General features: G+C 49.8%; 1 protein-coding gene across 1 annotated transcript in view; it reads left to right on the forward strand.

The window, feature by feature from the left end:
• The first annotated feature begins 2,568 nt into the window (after nucleotides 1–2,568).
• Nucleotides 2,569–21,627, forward strand: part of LOC119956433 (beta-1,4-mannosyl-glycoprotein 4-beta-N-acetylglucosaminyltransferase-like) — a 36,082-nt gene continuing 17,023 nt past the window's right edge. Inside the window, exon 1 of the mRNA XM_038783650.1 lies at nucleotides 2,569–2,600. The gene's annotated coding sequence lies outside the window, so the exon portion shown is untranslated. The remainder of the gene's footprint in view (nucleotides 2,601–21,627) is intronic.

Consider the following 21,627-nt stretch of genomic DNA (forward strand, 5'->3'; position numbering starts at 1 on the left):
GAGGTTTGATGTCAAGACATGAACGGCCGCATCCGGAGGGCTCTGTTTAATTGTCTCTCCTTAACAGATTGAACCATACAGAGATGCACTGTTCCTTCCTGCCAGTGTTGGATTTGGGAATGAACTGCCCAAAAAGGGAGGTGGAAACAGATTCCAATAAACTTTCAGAAAAGGGAAATTTGATGAATTCTTGAAAAGGGATAAGTGCGGCTGATTAGCTCATTCAAAGAACCCCCCGCCTGGGCTGAATGGCCTCCTCCTTGCCTACCACATGACTGTCAATGTTGCGTTCGTCGCTGCGTATGCAGTTCCCCTTCTTTCAGGGAATGGCTAATGAGGGCTGTACAGTGGTTGGCACCTGCCTCACTGCGCTAAGGTCCGATTCTGACCTTAGGGTGACTGTGTGGAGTTTGCACGTTCTCCCCCTGTCTTTGTGGTTTTCCTCCCACAGTCCAAAGATGTGACGGTTAGGTAGATTGGCAGTGCTAAATTGCTTCTTGTCGTGTCCAAAGGGTCACGTAGGGAGAAGGTGGGGAAGTGGGTGGGGTGCTCCTTTTTTGAGTGTTAGTGTAGACTCGATGAGGCGAATGGCCTTCTTCTGCATTATAGGGACACCGTGATTCTTACACGGCATATCGCTTGTCCTCTAAATACACTCAACTGGAAGACTTTGGGGTGAGAGCTTGTTGTGGGGTGAGAGCTTCTTGAAGGATAGTAGCTATGAAAAAGTGTCTTTGAATAAAGCAGCTTGAGCCTAAAAAAAAGACTAGATTGATTCTTCCATCATAGCCCCTGGTTGTAAGTAACAATCTCTATATCAGCATTCAACTGCTTTTCCGGTTGTATGTCTTTTTTGGCTTTTTATCTCTTCCTCTCTATCTCATGTGATGGGAAATGTTGCTCTTGTCTTGACTTTAGCATACCACTAAACACCCGGGGTAACTGTGGTTTTCAGCAAAGCCAAGTGTTAAAGATTTTCAGATGTTCATTAGACATCCTGGAGCTCTCTCTCTTGCTCTCTCGTTAAATGTGGACTGCGCGCCCCTAGTGATAGGTTGGACTAATGGGCAGAGGAAACCCCTCGCAGTGTAAATCAGACTGGGACTTGTGTCAACAGTATGTTGATTCCCTGGGCCAAGGAAAACCAGTTTCTAATTAAAAAAAAAAGTAAATCTCTTTCGCGTAGCAGCATGCCTTGTAAAGTAGGGAAACTAATTCCACTTGGGAAGGAATAGTTGGCAACAGAATTTAATTTGGCCCTTTCTTTAATTTAATGTTGTCCTATTCGGCATCAAGGAGACACAGTGGTTAGCACTGTTGCATCACAGTGCCAGGGACCCGGGTTCAATTCCGGCCTCAGAGTGAGTGTCTGTGTGGAGTTTGCACGTTCTCCCCGTGTCTGCGTGGGTTTCCTCCGGGTGCTCTGGTTTCCTCCCGGTAGTCCCGAAATGTGTGCTTGTTAGGTGAATTGAACGTTCTGAATTTTCCCTCAGTGTACCCGAACAGGCGCCGGAGTGTGGTGACTAGGGGCTTTCCACAGTAACTTCACTGCAGTGTTAATGTCAGCCTACTTGTGGCAAAAGTAAAGATTATTATTATTACTGGGTCCCTGACGCTGTGAGGCAGCAATGCTGACAACACTGTCACCGTATCACCCCAGGGCTAAGTGTGTTCAGGAGCAGAAAGTGATGCCGCCAACAATGGATACTTCAGCTGTGACTTTGAAACCGGCGAGGGTGACCCAGGCAGGGGAGGAGGCCTCTCATCCTGAATCCCATTTTTAAAAAGTGAACTCCTAGACAACTCTGCTGCTATTGTCCCGGCATTCACTGTATTCCACATCGCCCTGTGCTCGGTAACTCTTGACCTGGCAAAGTTTAATTATTAAATCCCTCCATGCTCTTTGGGATCTCTTGTGCCCTTGTTTTGCCCTGGTTCTTGAGCATTTTCTGATTTTTAATCACACCGCTCTTGGTGGCTGAGCCTTCAGCTGCTTCAGTCCCAAGCTCTGGAATTCACCACCTCTTGACTTCAGCCTCTGCCTTAAGGTAGAAACGTTCACAGTAATAATCTTTTACTGCATGAAATTCCTGCCAAAATCCCCTAGTGGCCACACTCTGGGGCCTGGTTCGGGTACACTGGGAGAGAATTCAGGACTTTTGTGGGAGGAAACGGGGGCGAACATGCAGACTCCGCACAGACAGTGACCCAAGCCGGGAATCGAACCTGGGACCCTGCCGCTGTGAAACATATTGCAAACCACTGTGCTAGAGTGCCACCCAGCACACGGATAAGCCTTTCTCATAGCTTGTGGAGATATGCTGGCGTTGGTGCAAAAATGAGTTTGGAACACTTATTCGGAATAAGAATATTCTCCATTTCCACTATACTTTGCGAAAGGTTGTATAATCGTTTTTTTTTATGAAGTGTACCCTTGCTCTCGATGATGCACAGAAAGACTAGGGGCTGGGGGATTTGCTGTGATGTCAGAATGGTTGAATGATGTCAGTTATTTCACCAGGTAACTCATCGTTGTAAACATTTCCTTTGGATCCTATTTCTTTTTGAGCTGGGGCATCCTATTTGTGTCATGGTTGCGTGTGAGTAACACACCCACCCCTCTGTTTTTCTTTAAATTTGGCATGTGTTACTTCACTTTGCCCTGAATAGGGTTGCTGGTATTCAAGTACAGGATGTCTTTCCGCAATAATGCATGGCCTTGGAGAGGCCAGGCCTGGAATATTGTAGGCACTTTTGGTCTCCTTTGCTGAGGAAGGACGATCTCGCTACGGAGCGAGTGCAGCGAAGGTTTATCGGACTGATTCCTGGGATGGCAGGATTGAGACTGTCGCCCGAGGCCGGTATTTAACCCGGGTCCATGGAGCTGCAAGGTACCAGTGCTAACCACTGTGTCGCCGTGCTGCCAAGTATTCATTGGAGTTCAAAAGATTGGGATGGGGGGGGGGGGGGGGGAAGAATCTCCACCTATAAAATTTGAGTATGACTGGACGGTGTAGATGCATGAAAGATATTTCTGGGGCAGCAGGGTAGCATGGTGGTTAGCATAAATGCTTCACAGCTCCAGGGTCCCAGGTTCGATTCCCGGCTGGGTCACTGTCTGTGTGGAGTCTGCACGTCCTCCCCCTGTGTGCGTGGGTTTCCTCCGGGTGCTCCGGTTTCCTCCCACAGTCCAAAGATGTGCGGGTTAGGTGGATTGGCCCTGCTAAATTGCCCATAGTGTCCTAATAAATGTAAGGTTAAGGGGGGGGTTGTTGGATTACGGGTATAGGGTGGATACGTGGGTTTGAGTAGGGTGATCGTGGCTCGGCACAACATTGAGGGCCGAAGGGCCTGTTCTGTGCTGTACTGTTCTATGTTCTATGATGGTGGTGGGAGTCCAGTCTGAGGACTTTAGGACTGAGATGAGGAGAAAATGCCTTCACTCGGAGTGGTGGGCCTGTGTCACAGAAGGCAGTTGAGGCCAAAACATTGTACGCTTTCAAGAAGCAGTTGGATGTCGCTTTTGGGGCTAAACGGATCAAAGAATTTTCGGGGGTGGGGGGGGGGGAAGCAGGAACAGGTTACTGAGTTGGATGATCCGTCATGATTTTAATGAATGGCTGAGCAGGATCGAAGGGCCGAATGGTATCCTATCTTTCCGTAAAAGAGGCACGAGAGATCTTTCAAATCTCTGCCAAAATTGCGCCGGGTTCAGTTGTAACACTTTTTGATATGGTAGAGACCTCGGAGACCAGCTGGTGCATCTGACCCAATGGAATATTGGGATTCTGCAGTCAGCTTGCTCACCTTGAGGGTGATGGAGCAGAGTCATCGTCCAGGGTTCCAGCTCTTAGACCAATACTCGGTGATTCCCTAATGTGGGTTTGTGTACAGAGAGCCTAACTGGGGACGTTCCCCATTGGTATGACGTTGACTGTCAAAGTCGGCTGCAGAATTGGTTGACGCTGGAGCGAATTCTAATCCACGGTCAAGTGTGTTTTGACCGCTTTTCATCAATGGTTTAATCAGACCTTGTGTTCGTTCTGTCCAAAGAAAGACTTTCATTTTAATAGCAACTCCGAACCTCCTAATAGACCTTACAATGAGATGTAATCCCTGTCCCTAATGTAGCAAACACGGCCGCCAGTCAGACATAGGTGTAATAATCGGCAGGTTATCTGTTTTTGTGATGTTGGTTATGGGATAAATACTGGCCAGGCCACTGGGGAGAGCTCCCCTGCTGTTCTTCAAAGCAGTGCCCATGGGATCATCTGTACATACATACACGCACACACCCAGGAGAGCAGGTGGGACCTTCTTTTAACATCTCATTTTGAGCGATGACTGTGTAGCACTCCCTCGGTCTTGGCACTCAAATGGCAGCCTGGATTGTTTTCAAAATTGAACTGAGCCTCCACTCCTCTCAGTCTCACCTGGCGTCTTACTGTAGCCAAGTATTAAATTAACTCTCTTTGTTTTCTGTTCCCCATAATAAATATCCTCCTAACTGTGGTTTGGCACCGTTTCCGCCTCTGTCACCGCTCCTTATCGCAGGCTTCGTTTATTTCCTGACCCATTAAGCAGTGGGTGACTCTCGCGACTTGTGTGACAACCCCTCCCTGTGCTCTTCTGAAGCTCCAAAAGGGTCCTTGACCGGCCAGTGACAACCCAATCCTCCTGCCTCCCTCCAGAATGGTGCCTGTCCTGTGCTCAAAGGTCACCTCCAGATTTGCATTCCTATCTCCCACACCCGCTTGCACGGTTCGTAGGCAACAATTCCAGAATTGTGAAGGGAGAAATCTGGGGCAGCAATCAAGGCCACGAATGGGGAGTAAAGCTGCAGGTAATGGCAGAAATGAGTAGCACAGTGGTTGGCACTATGACTTCACAGCACCCGGGTGCCAGGTTCGATTCCCGGCTTGGGCCACTGTCGGTGCGGAGTCTGCACGTTCTCCCGCGTCTGCAGTTGTGTTTCCTCCGGGTGCTCCCGTTTCCTCCCACAAGTCCCGAAAGACGTGCTTGTTAGGTAATTTGGACATTCTGAATTCCCTCTCGGTGTACCCGAACAGGCGCCGGAACGTGGGGGATTTTAACAGTAACCTCATTGCTGTGTTAATGTCAGCCTATTTGTTACAATAAAAATTATTAAAAATTAAATATTAGTAACTGCATTTCTCTGCCATTTGCCAGGGAAAGTGACATTTACGAGACATCAAGATAATATATCTGTTATGTTTGAGTTGGGGAGAGTTAATTGATGTGTCCTGGAAGGATGCAAACCCCTGGCCTGGGTAAATTGCATCTGCGCCTATTAAAAAAAGATGGAGATAAAGCAAATTGACTACTCGATATCTGATTGAAGGGAAGAGTAGCTAATGTGATCCCCATCTGTAAAATGGGAGGTGGGACCATGGCTCAGTCATAGTGGAATGTCGGGGAGAGGAAATTTAACGTTTACTCAAAAGGTTGTAACAAATAATTCAGCGAGAAACTTAATATATAATCCCATGGATTTCTAGAGAGCCAGCTTTTTTGAATTGTTTGAAGATTATTTTTTTCCTGATCCTTCCATGGGATCGGATCTGGGTGTTGCTGGATTTTTGTTGACTTCGAAGGTAGTAGTTGTGAGCTGCTGCCTCAAACTGGAGGTGTAGAACTTGCTTGCATGCTGAAACAGCCTTCTATTCCTTGCTTCTGCCAGCTGGAAGGACGAGGCCCCCCCCCGCCCCTCCCCCTGCAAGTTCCCCGCCCAAGTCACCGCCGTCCTGACTTGAAACTGTATTGCGGTTGTCAAAATCTTGAAATTCCCCCCCCCCCCCCCCCCCCAACAGCACTGCTGGTGCACCCATGCCGTGGGCACTGCAGCAGTTCAAGAAGGCAGCTCACCAGCATGGAGGTGGGATGGGGTGGAGGTTTGGGTAAGTGCAGGGTGGATGTAAGGTGGTTTGGGGGGGGGGGGGTGAGTGTGCAGCCTGGAGCATTCTTGTGTTTGCTCCGGCTGCCAAAAGCCAGGACTTGGGGACACCTCACAAAGCCTGCGATTGTTGACCGAGCTGGCAGCTCTGCAGGTAACGTGTTCACACAGGCCTCACCGTAGAACATTGAACAGTACAGCACAGTACAGGCCCTTCAGCCCACAATGTTGTGCCGACCATTTATCCTAATCTAAGATCAACCTAACCTCCACCCCCTTCGATTTACTGCTGTCCATGTGTCTGTCGCTTAAATGTCCCTAATGACCACTGACTCCACCACCTCTGCTGGCAGTACATTCCACACAACCCACCTAGTTTGCAGGTAGTTTGTTTTCCAGACTCTCTTCATATTGAATCTCTCTGTGATCTACAATAAAACTTACAACACCAGGTTAATGTCCAAGAGGTTGGTTTCAAAACGCTAGTTCTTCAGAGCCACTACTTCCTCGGGTGCGCTCCGGGAAAGCTAGTGATTTGAACAAACTGTTGCCTTTAACCTGGTGTTGTGAGACTTCTTACTGTGCTCACCCCAGTCCAACGCCGGCATCTCCACATCATGGCTACAATAAAACGTTCAATGCACCCAGACCAGTTCATCAGTCAGTGCGTGTTTTAGAGGAGGGTTGGCAGAGTGGAGTTGGGGAGGGTGTGTGTGTACAGGGGGTGGTGGGGGTCAAAGGAGCATGTGTGTGGGAGGTGGAAAAGATGTGCGGGCGGCGTGTACGCTTACGTGGGACTGAAGAGCGTGCCTGTTTGGTGTGGGGGGCAGCGGCGGAGAGCATGCTATACGGGGGAGGGAGGGAGACAGCTGTGAGTGCGGGGGATACGGTGAGGGTGCAGAGTGAGCACACGGAGGGTGGGGGTGGTGCAGCGGAACGACGTTAGAGCGCAGGGCAGGGGTGCAGCATGATGGCAGGTTGGTGCAGTGTGAGGGCACGGTGGATAGTTGCAGGCATCTACGCACGAGACGGGTGCAGCGTGAGCGTACGGCGGGGGTTGCAGTTTGTGTGCACGGTGGGGGCTGCGCATAAGGGGGGTGTGCAGATGTGCGTGTGAGCGCACAGCGGGATGTGCAGAGTGTGTGCAAATGGACCTACCGTGGGGGGGGGGCCGGTTTCCTCTCGAGATTCCTCCTCTCTAGTTTCAGAAATACAGCACTCACTGACTTTCTGGAGGGGAAGTGTGTGTGTCTCTCTCTCTCTATCTCTCTATCTGTCTCACTGTACCTCTCTCACTATCTCTCTCTCTCTCGCTCTGTACCTCTATCTCTGTCTCTCGCTCAGTCTGTCTCACTCGCTCAGTCTCTCCCATTATAAAGTTCTGGAAAAGTCCAGGGTTCACCCACTAACATTGCTTTAATCTCCCAAACTGTCTTTGATGTTCTGTGGACCACAGCTGTTTCCCTTGTTTCCGCAACATGCACCGTATTTCAGTCTCTAACTGAGCCAGTCTCTATGGTTTTGGTAGAGACTGAGTGGATTTATTGGTTGAGTTTCTAATAGAACATAGAACAGTACAGCAACAGAACAGGCCCTTCGCCCTCGATGTTGTGCCGAACAATGATCACCCCACTTAAACCCACGTAACCCGTATACCCATACCCAACAATCCCCCCATTACCTTACACTACGGGCAATTAGCATGGCCAATCCACCTAACCCGCACATCTTTGGACTGTGGGAGGAAAACCGGAGCACCCGGAGGAAACCCACGCACACACGGGGAGGACGTGCAGACTCACACAGACAGTGACCCAGCCGGGAATCGAACCTGGGACCCTGGAGCTGTGAAGCATTGATGCTAACAACCATGCTACCGTGAGGCCTTCACATGGAAGGTGTGGTCTGTTCACGCCATCTCGATAACTTGAATGTGGGTGCCATGAGCCTAGACGGTCCTTACTCGTGCTAAGGCAGTGAATAGGGGCCAAGGTCTCTTCAATCGATCTTTTAAGATCTACCCCCAAATTCGTTCCATAGCCAAAATTGAACGAGATCCCTCTGCTGTTAGTGGAGTGGTTGGAAAAGGAGTGCCACCCCCACTATTTTACTTCCAGAATCATCCTGCATTGTTTCCGAATCTACAAATTTCAGCCTGAATCCTTCTATTTTTTGTCCCTCCTGAGTGTCTCGGAAGAGTAAAGTTCATTTCGCTAAATTATTAGATTTTAAAGACTTTTATACTGTGTGGCGCCAGAAAAGGGGCAGCACAGTGGTTAGCACAGTTGGCTCCACGGCTCCAGGGTCCCAGGTTTCGATCCCCGCTGGGTCCACTGATTGTGCGGAGTCTACATGTTCTCCCCGTGTCTGCGTGGGTTCCTCCGGGTGCCTCCCGGTTTCCTCCCACAGTCCAAAGATGTGCAGGTTAGTGGATTGGCCATGCTAAATTGCCCTTAGTGTTGGGTGAGGTTACTGGGTTATGGGGATAGGGTGGAGGTGTGGGCTTAAGTAGGGTGCTCTTTCCAAGAGCTGGTGCAGACTCGATGGGCCAAATGCCTCCTTCTGCACCGTACATTCTATGGTATCAGAAGAGAGAGGTATCAGTTTTCTAGCGGGGAGTCACCTTGTGTGTGTCCTGTCCCTGAATTGCATCAACAGAAGTGCTTCGCTTCAAATTTTGGGTGGGCCTGTATAAATTTGAACATATCACCATTGGATTCCGTTCTAACATTAAGCTCCCCTCTAATTTCAGTGCCTTAAGCTGTAACTCTCTTTTGCTTCCTTCTCTCTCTAATTCAGTCTTCTTGTTTCCATCTCCATTTCTTTTTCTATTTCTAATTTCCTTTCATGCTCGGACTACAATCGATTTCTCTCCAGCTCAATATCCCCACCAGAAAACATCTTTGATGCTACACTACTTGTGTGCCTCTCCTGTTTTTCTTGCATCTCTTTCAGATTTAAACGCTAAGCGATTGCTTCTGTTATCTCTATCTTCCTAGCTTTAGCTGGTATGTCTATTTGCTAATTCAACTAATTGTCTTTTTGAATAACCAGAGACAAGTCGTCCACCTGAAGAAACCCTTAGCAGCTTCCAGAGCCATCCTGTTCTATTGCTACAAACCTGGTTGTCTCTTTTTAATTTATACTGCAATCCAAACTTCACCATCTACCATTTCAAAGATCCCAGAACTGAGCCCCCAAATTATGTTGCGACAACCTGGGCTTGCGTGCGATCAAGTCCAGCCCCACTTGATGTGGAGTTGCTACACAAGTGAAGTAACCAATAATTCTTAGAAGAATGCCCAAAACCTTTGGCCCTTGGCCCGCCCAATAATTACAGTCACCAGGTTGTAAGTTTAAACACAATTACTGTTTGTTTATCACAATAACGAATATGCGGCAAATACAACTGGTTAACTATGATCTTAATTCCTAATTCTCCACTTGCTCCCCTATATACACACAGAGAGGTGAAAATCATCAGTAGGGCAACACGGTGGCGCAGTGGCTAGCACTGCAGCCTCACGGCGCCGAGGTCCCAGGTTCGAATCCCGGCTTTGGCCACGGTCTGTGTGGAGTTTGCACATTATCCCCGTGTCCTGCGTGAGTTTTCGCCTCCCACTACCCAAAGATGTGCAGGGTGGGTGGATTGGCCACGCTAAATTGCCCCTTAATTGAAAAAATGAGTTGGGTACTCTAAATTTCTTTTTAAAAAAGAAAAACCATCTTTAATGATGAACTTAGAGCATGGATCAGTACTTGGACTAACTACGATGTGCAGGAGGGAAGGCTTCAGATATGTGGATCATTGGATACCTTCTGGCAAGGTGGGGCCTGCACATGAGGATGGATTGCACCTAAAATGGAGGAGCACCATATCTGGGTAGGAGGTTCGCTAGAGCTCTTCGGGAGGGTTAGACTAGTTTGGCAGGGGGATGGGAACCAGAGTTATGTATCAGAGGATAGGGTAGCTGTTGAACAGGCAGAAATAGTATTCAGCGAGTCTATAAAAGCAGGATAGACTGTTGATAGGGCAAAGTTGCACTCAGTGAAATGGGTTAAAGTGTGGTCTGTTTCAATGCAAGGAGTGTCAGGAATAAGGGAGATGAACTTAGAGCATGGATCAGTACTTGGAACTACAATGCTGTGGCCATTTCGGAGACATGGATTTCACAGTGGCAGGAATGGTTGTTAGATGCTCCGGGGTTAGATGTTTTAAGAAGATAGGGAGGGAGGTAAAAGAGGAGGGATGGTGGCACTGTTAATTCGGGGAGTGCGTCACAGCTGCAGAAAAGGAGGTAGTCGAGGAGGGTTTGTCTACTGAGTCCGTATGGGTGGAAGTCAGAAACAAGAAAGAGCAGTCACTTTATTGGGAGGTTTTCTATAGACCCCCCCAATAGCAGCAGAGAGATAGAGGAACAGATTGGGCGGGCAGATCTGGAAAAGTGCAGAAGTAACAGAATTGTTGTCATGGGCGACTTCAACTTCCCTAATATTGACTGGAACCTCCTTACTGCAAATAGTTTGGATGGAGCAGATTTTGTCAGGCGTGTACAGGAAGGATTCCTGACTCAATATGTAGCTGGCCAACTAGGGGGGAGGCCATATTGGATTTGGTACTTGGCAACAAACCAGACCAGGTGTCAGATGTCTCGGGGTGAGAGCATTTTGGTGACAGTGACCACAACTCCTTGACCTTTACCATAGTCAAGGAGAAGGAGAGGACATACAGTGTGGGAAGGTATTTAATTGGGGGGGGAGACGGGAAATTATACTGCTGTTAGACAGGAGCTGAGGAGCATAAAATGCGAATAATTGTTCTTGGGGAAAGGCACAACAGTAATGTGGGGATTGTTTAAGGAGCACTTGCTGCGAGTGATGAATAGTTTTGTCCCACTGAGACGAGGAAGGAATGGTAAGGTGAAGGAACCTTGGATGACAAGAATCAAAGAAGATACAGTGCAGAAGGAGGCCATTCGGCCCCATCGAGTCTGCACCGGCTCTTCGAAAGAGCACCCATACCAAGCCCACACCTCTTCCCTAACCCTATCCCATCCCATATTCCCACCCTACCCTATTCCCAAAACCCCATAACCTCACCCAACACTAAGGCCAATTTTGGACACTAAGGGCAATGTTATCATGGCCAATCCACCTAACCTGTACATCTTTGGACTGTGGGAGGAAACCGGAGTACCCGGAGAAACCCACACACAAAAGGGGAGAACTGCAGGACTCCGCACAGACAGTGACCCAAGCCGGGAATCGAACCTGGGACCCTGGAGCTGTGATGCTACCGTGCTGCCCGACAAGTGGAGCTTCTAGTCAAGAGGAAGAAGGAAGCTTACGTAAGGTTTAGGAAGCAAGGATCTGACTCTGCTCTAGAGGGTTACAAGGTAGCTGGGAAGGAACTCAAAAATGGACTGAGGAGAGCTAGAAGGGGGCATGAAAAAGCCCTGGCGGGAGGATTAGGGAAAACCCCAAGGCTTTCAACACTTGTGTAAGAAATAAGAATAAGAAAAAAAAACCTGGGGATTACAGACCAGTCAGTCTTACGCTGTGGTGACAAAATACTGGAAAGGATTCGGATATTGATTTATGAATATTTAGAAAAAACATAGTTTGATTAAAGATAGTCAGCATGGCTTTGTGAGGGGCAGGTCATGGCTCACAAGCCTCGTGAATTCTTGGGGGCAGCACAGGGTGCGCAGTGGGTTAACCACTGCGGCCTCACGCGCCGAGGTCCCAGGTTTGATTCCAGCTCTGGGTCACTGTCCGTGTGGAGTTTGCACATTCCATCCCCGTGTTTGCTTGGGTTTGCACCCCCACAATCCAAAGATTGTGTACGTTAGATGGAGTTGGCCACGCTAAAATTGCCCCTTAATTGGAAAAAAAATTAATTGGTACTCTAAAATAAAACAAACAATGAATTCTTTGAGGATGGTGACGAGACACATTGAAGGTCGGCAGTGTAAATGTGGTGGGATGATTTCAGCAAGGCATTTGGTAAGTTCCTCATGGTAGGTTCATTCTAAAGTTAGGGGGCATGGGATGGGCAGGGAAATTTGGCTGTCTGGATACAGAATTGGCTGGCGAAAGAAGACGGTGAGTGGTAGCGGATGGAAAGTATTCCGCCTGGAGGTCGGTGACCAGTGGTGTCCCGCAGGGATCTGTTCTGGGACCATCTGCTCTTTGTGGTTTTATAAATAACTTGGATGAGGAGTGGAATGGTGGTTAGTAAGTTTTGCTGGTGGCACTAAGGTTGGTGGAGTTTGTAGATAGTGTTGAGTTGTTGCAGGTTACAACAGGACATTGACAGGATGCAGAGCTGGGCTGAGAAGTGCAGATGGAGTTCACCTAGATAACATGTGAAGTGATTCATTTGGAAGGTTGAATTGTGAATGCTGAATACAGGGCTAAAGGCAGGATTCTTGGAAGTGTTGAGGAACAGAGGGATCTTGGGGTCCACGTACATTAGATCCTCCAAAGTTGCCACCCAGGTTGATAGGGTTGTTAAGAAGCAGATGATGTTTGCTTTCTTAACAGGGGGATTGAGATTAAGAGCTGCGAGGTTTTACTGCAGCTTTATAAAACCCTGGTCGACCACACTTGGAATATTGTGTCCAGTTCTGGTCGCCTCATTATAGGAAGGACGTGGATGCTTGGAGAGGGTGCAGAGGCGATTTACCAGGATGCTGCCTGGACTGGAGGCATGTCTTGTGAAGAAAGGTTGATGGAGCTAGGGTTTTTCTCACTGGAGGCGAAGAAGGCAGAGAGGTGACTTGATCGAGGTGTACAAGGTGATTAGAGGGCATGGATAGAGTGGATAGCCAGGACTTTTCCTCAGGGTGATAATGGCTGTCACGAGGAGACTAATTTTAAGGTGACTGGAGGAAGGTATAGGGGGAGATGTCAGGGGTAGGTTCTTTACACAGAGAGTGGTTGGTGTGTGGAAATGCACTGCCAGCAGAGGTGGTGGAGTCAGAGTCATTAGGACATTTAAGCGACTCTTGGACAGGCACATGGACAGCAGTAAATTGAAGGGGTGTAGGTTAGGTTGATCTTGGATTAAGATAAATGGTCGGAACAACATCGTGGGCCGAAGGGCCTGTACAGTACTGTGTCTCTGTTCTATCAGTAAAAGGGATGGTGGTTTTTAGCACCACTGTTTTCAGTTCGAGGTTTTTACTGCAGATTCATTCACGTGTCTGTAGTTTCAGGCATACAATGCTCTCAGCCTTGAGAGAAGGACAGAGAGAGCTGGTCCTTGTTTTGTTTCGCAACCTGTAATGGTTTCCCTGCAGATTCATTCGTTCGTGTTCTCTGCAACTTCAGAAATATAACACGCAGCCTTTCTGGAGCGAGTGAGATCCTTTTCTTTGTCTGTCTTGGACTCGACTGCTACTCGAGGGCTCTTGAGGACCATCCCACTGGGTTAGAACCCAATTGTCACCTGTAAATGGGCAGAGCACGACCTCGTGGCCAATTCATTTTGAACCGAGTACCACTCCATCTCTCTGGTGCCAGAAAATCTGCGGTCAGAATATTCTAGCAGAATATTCACACGCTGTGACTTCTGATTCATCATCCCTCTCTGGATACATGTCCATCAATCATCCATGGATCAAAAATGATAACGGCAAAAACAAAAAAAAGGGGGAGGAGGGAGCGAACAAGAAAGAACCCTTCCAACCCAAGTCGAGGAAGATAAGCAATTTGACAAATAAATTGCAACCAAGTTGTGGGGATTAAAGGATGTGGATAGAATGGAGAGCTTCAGTCAGCAATTTGACCGTGTTTGTGATCCATTCCGCAGAGACACCACCGGTACGCCAAGGTCAGAGTAGCTGTTAACGTGGGCAGGATGATAGGGCAGCACGGTGGCCTAGTGGTTAGCACAACTGCCTCACGGCGCTGAGGTCCCAGGTTCGATCCCGGCTCTGGGTCCTGTCCGTGTGGAGTTTGCACATTCTCCCGTGTCTGCTGGGTTTCGCCCCCACAACCCAAAAAATGTGCAGAGTAGGTGATTGGCCACGCTAAATTGCCCCTTAATTGGAAAAATAATTGGGTAACCTAAACTTTTTTTTAAAAATTAAAAAAAAAAAAAAAAAAAACGTGGGCAGGAATGGAGTGGCTTCGGGGCGCGTTGGAGGGTAGTTAATTAACAGGGGCGAGGGCAAAAAGGTGCAAATGGGGATTGGTCTGTGCAGAAGCTGTGGGAGCAAGGAGGTTGTGGGTGGAGAGTAATCGTTCTAAATACGAGTGGAGGAAGACAAAAGTGTTTGCCAGAGTCATATGGAGGCACAGTGGTGGGATTGGGTGCCGGGCGCCACTCACCTCTGCCAGTTTTGGGCAGTTGTGGCAGGAGGTGAAGCCAGGGCTGGTGGGGTTCGTTAAGGGGCAGTGGTGTCCACTTCCTCTCCGGGTTACTGGGCTCCGTTTGTCGCATCGGTCACTCTAATCCTGTTGCAAGTCCCACTCCAGGGTTCCAATGCAAAAATGCAGACTAAACACTCCCCTGCAGTACTGAGGGGTGCTGCACTGTTGGAGGTGCATGCTTTCGGCTGAGATAACAGATGCTCTATCTGCTAGGTTGTGGATATAAAAACGTCCATGGCTACAAGAGCAGGTCACTGGCTGCAAATCCTGGGGTGCATAGCGTGCCTCCTGACTCCCCAAAGCATGTCAACATCTACAAGGCACAAGTCGGGAGTGTGCTGGAATAGTCCACTCACCGGGATCAGTGCAGCAATACTCAAAGAAACTCGACGCCATCCAGGACAAAGCAGCCCCGCTTGATTGGCACCCAAACCAGCACCTCAAACATTCCCTCCCTCCACCGTTGATACAGTGTGGGTCATCTACAAGGTTCCCAAGGCAGCACCTTCCAAACCCACCATAGCGGCACAGTGGTTAGCACTGCTGCCTCACAGCGCCAGAGACCCAGGTTCCATTCCGGCCTCCAGGGACTGTTGTGTGGAGCTTGTACGTTCTCCCTGTGTCTGTGAGGATTTCCTCCGGGTGCTCCGGCTTCTTCCCACAGTCCAAAGATGTGTGGGTTAGGTGGATTGGTCATGATAAATTGACCCTTTTAATGTCCAGGGATGTGCAGGTTAGGTTGTGGGGCAACAAAGATAGGGCAGGATGGTCTCTTGTCAATGAGCAGAGTGCCCATTCAAAGGGTTGGTGTAGACTCGATGGGCTGAATGGCCTCCTTCTGCACTGTAGGGGTTCTATGATCTAGAAGGACGAGGCAGCAGATACCTGAGAACATCGCCAAGTTCCCCTCCAAGTCACTCACCATCCTGGCCTGAAACTATTTTGGTCAAAATCCTGGAACTCCTCCCTAGCAGCATTGTAGGTGTACCTACACCACATGGACTGTAGTGGTTCAAGAAGGCAGCTCACCACCACTTGCCTCGCCAGCAACACCCACATCCTGTCCCATGAAATAATTGTATCTTTTAAAGACTGGTTGTAAACAGAACAGATGAGCTGGCGTTTAAAGTTAGCTGGGAGCTTTGCGGCAGAGTAGATCAGCTGTCCGGACTGATTCAGCTCCGTCTCGGTGAACTGCCCTCTGGTGTTTGGAGTTGCTTGTGCAGAATGATCTGGGGGAGGGAGGAAATGATCCAGGAACCACTCGAACTGATGATGTTTCCCTATTTTCAGAGGGTACTAGCCTTAACTGCGTTAACATAGTTCCTGTCGCTTCCTCGAGCTTTGTGCAAATCCAGGGGGTAGAGCGAAGGCTGCCAGGCCTGATTGAGCCACCCAGAACGCTTGGGAGAGAAGATGGGTTAAAGCACGAGCTGGTGATGAGGTGATACCTAATCTGCAGACTGCAATGGGCTGTCTGGATGTGTTTGCAATGGGCTAGGTGTGTTCTGCAGATTAGGCAGTGTTTGGGTGAATCAGGCAAGGTGCAATGTTCACACTTCAATGAGGATTCCATCACCGGGGGAAGATGGGCGGGAGTTAAAATAAATTAACTTCCCGTAAATATTTCGACGGCGTGTTTCTGGATATTCTGCGGCTGTCTCCTCAGCAGTGGCTCTCATCCAATTCCTTGTGAGCAAGAGTGGGTAGCTTGATAATATGTCACCCACTTTAACAAGTGAGCCATTGAGCTACGCACTGCTCGTTTGCCTGCCCATCCTGTCTCTGCCGACTGACCTGTCTTGGGAGGGGTGAATTGCTCTTGGGCACACTGTGCCCTTGTTTGGAGTTGACTTTCCTCGGGCTGCCTGTTCTCGCTGACTGAATCGGAGCAGGAGTGAAGGGTGTAACGCGAGGCTGGTGAGACCCAGAATGTGAAAGCCAGCAGTGTGCACGTACGCAGCATTGAGCCAACAACTTCCTCAAGACTCAATGAACAATAGCTGGAATCTTTGCTGCTGGCGATGAAAGCTTTTGTTTTGTTTAGTTGGTTTTTTTGTTTTGTTTTCTGTCTGGGATTTGTTGCAGCCTGATGTGCAGGCCGATTGTTCCCCATTCATTGGCTGCTGCCTTTCTGGGATTCTGTGTTGTCTCTCTTCAAAACCCCCAAGAGCTGTATCACGGGGTTGGGTTCTGACGGAGAAAGGCAGACACTGAGAAAGATCCATCCAGCCCGCGACCCTCCGCGTCCCTATTATGTATTTTCTTTTCCTTTTCTTCCCATGTACTTAATGATCTGTTGAGCTGCCCGCAGAAAAATACTTTTCACTGTCCCTCGGTACACGTGACAATAAACAAATCCAGTCCACCAATCACCTCGTGCCCCCTCCTCCCAGCCATTCGAACACTTGCAATTCCTGGCCAGTTCCCTCGGACGTTGTGCGTTCCTCGAGGCTCCAGGACTAGCCAAGCGTTTTTAATGAAGTCCCCAAGACCACATCCCAACGTTTCTTAGGATACCATTTGGTTTTCTAAAACTGGGAGGAAAGGATACTTCGCTTCAGGAAGGATTCCACTGACTAATAGGTATTTTTTTATATTTAACTTTATTACTAACGCAGGATTAAACACATTGGGCGCGATTCTCCAAAATGGAGACTCCGTGTTTGCGCCGTCGTGTAGGCCCCCGCGTTTCACGATGGCGTGAAACGGGAGCGGGGACTACCGAATCTGGCCCCCATAGGGGCCAGCACGGCGCTGGAGCGGTTCACGCCGCTCCAGCCTCCCTGCCCGGCGCCAAATGGGCACCGTGCCAACCCGCGCATGCGCAGTTGGGCCGCGCCAACCCACACATGCGCGGGGGACTTCTTCAGCGCGCCGGCCCCGATGCAACATGGCGTGGGGGTTCGGGGGCCGGCCACGCAGCAAAGTAGGCGTGGGGGGGGTGGGGTGGGGAAAGAGGCCCCCCCCCCCCAGACCCTTCGTGCAGAGTTCCCGCCGGCAGCGACCAGGTATGAACGGCCACGGGCGGACTCTGCCGTTTCTGTTCGGGCCAGAGAATTGGCGGCCCGACAGCGACCGGCGCCGCGCCAAACGCGCCGGCGCAAGTGGCGCCGATTCTCCACGCCTCGGAGAATCGCGTGGCGCGGTTGAGGGGATTCTCCGGCCCGGCGCAGGGCTGGGAGAATCGCGCCCATTAACATCACAGAAAATAGCTATTCCATTGACAATGAAACAATTCTTAACATGACTAACGTATGCCTTCCAGTATCTCCAGTAAGCAAAGGCCACTTGGAATAATAGAATACCCACAGTGCAGAAAGAGGCCATTCGATCCATCGAATCTGCACTGACCCTCTGAAAGTGCACCCCACCTATGTCCACTTCCCTGTAACACCACCTAACCGTTGGACACTTAAGGGACATTCCACATACCCTGTGCATCTTTGGACTGTGGGAGGAAGCCAGAGGAAACATACGCAGACCCGGGGAGAATGGGGGGGCGGCATGGTTCATGCAATGGTTAGCACTGCTGCCATCACGGCGCCGAGGACCTGGGTTTGATCCCGGCCCTGGGTTACTGTCCTCTCTGGGTCTCACCCCCACATCCCAAAGATGTGCAGGGAATGTGGATTGTCTGTGCTAAATTGCACCTTAATTGGACAAGAGAGAATTGGGCACTTTCGAACATAAGAACTAGGAGCAGAAGTAGACCATATGGCCCCTTGAACCTGGCGGATCTTTTGTGGATTCAGCTCCACTTTCCGGCCCGAACACCATAGCCCTTGATCCCTTTATTCTTCAAAAAACTATCTATCTTTATCTTAAAAACATTTAATGAAGGAACCTTAACTGCTTCACTGAACAAGGAATTCCATAGATTCACAACCCTTTGGGTGAAGAAGTTCCTCCTAAGCCCAGTCCTTTAAATTTTTATTTTTTTTAAAACACTGGACAAACTCGTCAGTCACCAGGTCAGAATCAAACTTGTGTTCCTGGCTATTGTGAGGTAGCAGTACTAACCACTGTGCCACCTTGTTGTCCCATTGAGTTAGTAAACACGGGGTTACTTGTACAGAGATTTCTTGACAATGCTGCTTGAAGGGAGTTCCTTTCGGGGGATCCTTCAGATTCTTCAGTCTGTATCGGACTACTGCTTCACCTGACAGCATTAGGTTGGCACAGTGATTAGTGCTGCTGCTTCACAGTGCCAGTCCTGAGTTCAATTCTGACCTTGGGCGACTGTGTGGAGTTTGCATATTCTCCCTGTGTCTGTGTGGGTTTCCTCCAGGTGCTCTGGTTTCCTCCCTACAGTCCAAAGATGTGGATCGATCATACTGAATTGCTTCTTATTGTCCAAAAGGTTAGATGGGGATAGGGTGGGGTGTGGGCCTAGTTAGGGTGCTCGTTTGGAGAGTCAGTGCAGACTCGATTGGCCAAACGGCCTCCTTCGGCACGGTAGGGATTCTATGATTTGGCGAAAACTGCTGCTCAGCTTAACCTCCAGCAAAATCTGCTGCAGATCTGGCTCCTCCCATTAATTACATTGTTATCCCACTCCTATCCCCTGCCCTGCTTACATAAGTATAAATAGAATCCCTACAGTGCAGAAGGAGGCCAGTTGAGCCATTGTGTCTGCACCGAGCCAGTGCAGGAGGTCATTGGGCTCATTGAGTCTACAGTGACCCTCCGAACCTGGGTCCCTGGAGCTCTGAGGCAGCAAGGCTAACGTGCTTCACAGCGCAAGGGTCCCAGGTTTGATTCCTGGTTTGGGTCATTGTTTGTGAGGAGTCTGCACGTTCTTCCTGTGTCTACGTGGGTTTCGTCTGGGAGAATTCAGACTGCCCAAATTACCTAACAGCACGTGTTTTGAACTTGTGGGAGGAAACCGGAGCTTGCAGAGGAAACCCACGCAGACTCTGGGAGAACGTGCAGACTCCACAAAGACAGTGACCCAAGCCGGAAACCTGGATCCCTGGATTGTGAAGCAACAATCCAGTGAGTGTGAAGGAATGTATGTTATAGTTTCAACGCATGATGCTGATCATGGGGCTGGAGTTCCTAAGCATCTGCTGCCCCTGCCCTTCTAGCTGGTAGAGGTTGCAGGTTTGGAAAGTGCTGCTGAAGGAGCCTTGGTGAGTTCCTGCAGAGCATCTTGAAGCTGGTACACACGGCTACCACTGTGCATCGGTGTTGGAGGGAGTGAATGTTTGTGGAAGGGGGAGCAATCAAGCGGGGCTGCTTTGTCCTGGATGGTGTTGAGCTTCTTGAGTGTTGTTGGAGCTGCACTCATCCAGGCAAGTGGAGAGTATTCCATCACACTCCTGACTTGATCCTTGTAGATGGTGAAAAGACTTTGGGGAGTCGGGAGGTGAGTTACTCGACACAGGATTCCTAGCCTCTGATCCTGCTCGTAGCCACAATATTTAATAGCGCTAATCCAGTCCAGTTTTTGGTCTTGGTCCCAGGATGTTGATTGTGGGGGATTCAGCGATGAATGTCAAGGGGCGATGGTTAGATTAATTGAATGTAAGGGGCAATGGTTAGATTCTTTCTTGTTGGAGATGGTCATACCTGGTACCTGTGTGCCATGAATGCTACTTGTCACTTGTCAGCCAAAGCCTGGATATTGTCCAGATGGACATGGACGGTATCAGCATCTGAGAAGAAGCCAATGTATTGAACATTCTGCAATCATCAGTGATCATCTGACCTTTTTATGATGATCTTTATTGCCACAAGTAGGCTTACATTAACACTGCAAGGAAGTTACTGTGAAAAATCCCTAGTCGCCACACCCCAGCGCGTGTTCGGGTACACTGAACGAGAATTCAGAATGTCGAAATTACCTAACAGCATGGGCGGAATTCTCCGCTGGTGGCCAAAATCGTGGAGGCCGTGGTGAACTCGGCCGAGGTTCACGACGGCCTCGGGGCCCGCTCCCCGCACCTAATTCACCCCCACCCGGGGGGGCTAGGAGCGGGCCCCCTTCGTTCCCGGCCGCGACCTTGGCTGCCGGAAATGACGCCTGAACGGCGCTTTGCGGATGACATCAGCGCGCAGATGACGCAAACGCGCAGTGCCGTCTTTCTCCACCGCCGCCCGGCAAGACGTGGCGGCTTGATCTTGCTGGGCGGCGGAGGGGAAAGAGTGCGTCCGTTTGGACGTAGGCCCGACGATCGCTGTGCACCGATCGTGGGCCTGTCTCCTCCCGAGCACAGACGTGGTGCTCCCGTGCCAATCGGGCCCCTGGTGTGGTTGCTGCCGTGGTGAAACGGGCGTGAAGGGCCGGCTGCTCGGTCCATCAGGCTCGGAGAATCGCCGCTCGCCATGAAAAAACGGCGAGCGGCGATTTTCCGAGAGGGGGGGAGAATCGCGGGGGCGCCAGTAATAAATGTCAGGAGGCCCTCCCATGATTCTCCCACGCCACGTGGGGAGCGGAGAATTCCGCCCCATATCTTTCGGGAGGTGTGGAAGGAAACTGGAGCATCCAGACGAAACCCACGCAGACACGGGCAGAACGTGTAGACTCCGTACAGACAGTGGCCCAAGCCAGGAATCGAACCTGGGACCCAGGCGCTGGGAAACAACAGTGCCAACCACTGTGCTACCGTGCTGTCCACGATTGGTGGTCAGTATCCAACTAGATCTCCCGACTGTATTGAGAAAGCATATTATCCATACAGTGCAGAAACAGCCATTCAGCCCATTGAGTCAGCACCGACCCTCCGAAAAGAGTTCTCTACCATGCCCACTTGATCACCCTATTTCTGTAACCCCGTGCATTGATCATGACACTTAAGGGGCAATTTAGCATAGCTGATCCACCTAACCTGCACATCTTTGGGAGGAAACAGGAGCACCTGGAGGAAACCCACACAGACACCGGGGGAATGTGCACACTCCCCACACACACAGTCACCCTGGTCGGAATCGAACCCGGTTCCCTGGCGCTGTGAGGCTGCATGGGCTGTCTGGCGTGGGCCTTGAACCCATAATCTTCAGTGTCAGCCTGCTATACGCTCCAGTTAATGACCCCCAAACTTTTACATGATAAACTGAATGGAATACTTCAGAAAGTCTTTTGGGAATGGGATAGGAATTGGTTTCCTAGTTGCCGACCAGCAGAAGTTTAGTGGGCCAAATGGCCTCTTGAGCTGCACTTGAGTTGGAATTAATGACAGAATGTCAAGGGACTTCTTCTTGTTCTTCTGATGTATGATTGGGATTTGTTTATTGTCTCGTGTACTGAGGTACCGTGAAAAGTATTGTTCCGCGTACAGTCCTGGCAGATCATTCCATGCATGAGGGGGAAAAGACAGGACAAAAATACA

The sequence above is a fragment of the Scyliorhinus canicula genome, chromosome 23, assembly GCF_902713615.1.
Source record: "Scyliorhinus canicula chromosome 23, sScyCan1.1, whole genome shotgun sequence".
NCBI classification, from domain to species: Eukaryota; Metazoa; Chordata; class Chondrichthyes; order Carcharhiniformes; family Scyliorhinidae; genus Scyliorhinus; species Scyliorhinus canicula.